The 436-nt window shown below is 34.9% G+C and overlaps 1 pseudogene; it reads left to right on the forward strand.

Moving 5' to 3' along the window:
• The window catches only part of LOC119582291, a 4684-nt pseudogene that overhangs the window by 1983 nt on the left and 2265 nt on the right, over nt 1–436 (forward strand).

Consider the following 436-nt stretch of genomic DNA (forward strand, 5'->3'; position numbering starts at 1 on the left):
AGCAGACATCATTAGCTTCTTTGTCCAATGCTTGATTGTCAGAAGCTCCTGGCTCAAACTGCTAGGATTCCTCTTTACACTTACTTAGCTACACATCAGCCTCTTTTTCTTCATGTCATCATCCATAAAACAAATTAAAATTGATGTGAGAAAACTTCAGTTGTGATCTGTCAGAAGCTGTATTAAAACTGGCCACTCACCTGCTGGAATGTCATTAAGCTGTCCTGTATTTTTCTGAGGTTCTGAGTTCAGTAGACTGGTGCACTTTAAGGGTGATTTCCATCAAAATTACTTGTTAGAGTATATTCATTAGTTGATGGGTATTATCAGATGATACCAGTAAAATGGATCTTGGTAAAATTATGTTAATTTTTTTTTTATTTGCCAAGGTAAAGTGAAGTGACAGCTAGAACCTGATATATTTTAAAAAAAAGAA

The sequence above is a fragment of the Penaeus monodon genome, chromosome 15, assembly GCF_015228065.2.
Source record: "Penaeus monodon isolate SGIC_2016 chromosome 15, NSTDA_Pmon_1, whole genome shotgun sequence".
Taxonomy (NCBI): Eukaryota; Metazoa; Arthropoda; class Malacostraca; order Decapoda; family Penaeidae; genus Penaeus; species Penaeus monodon.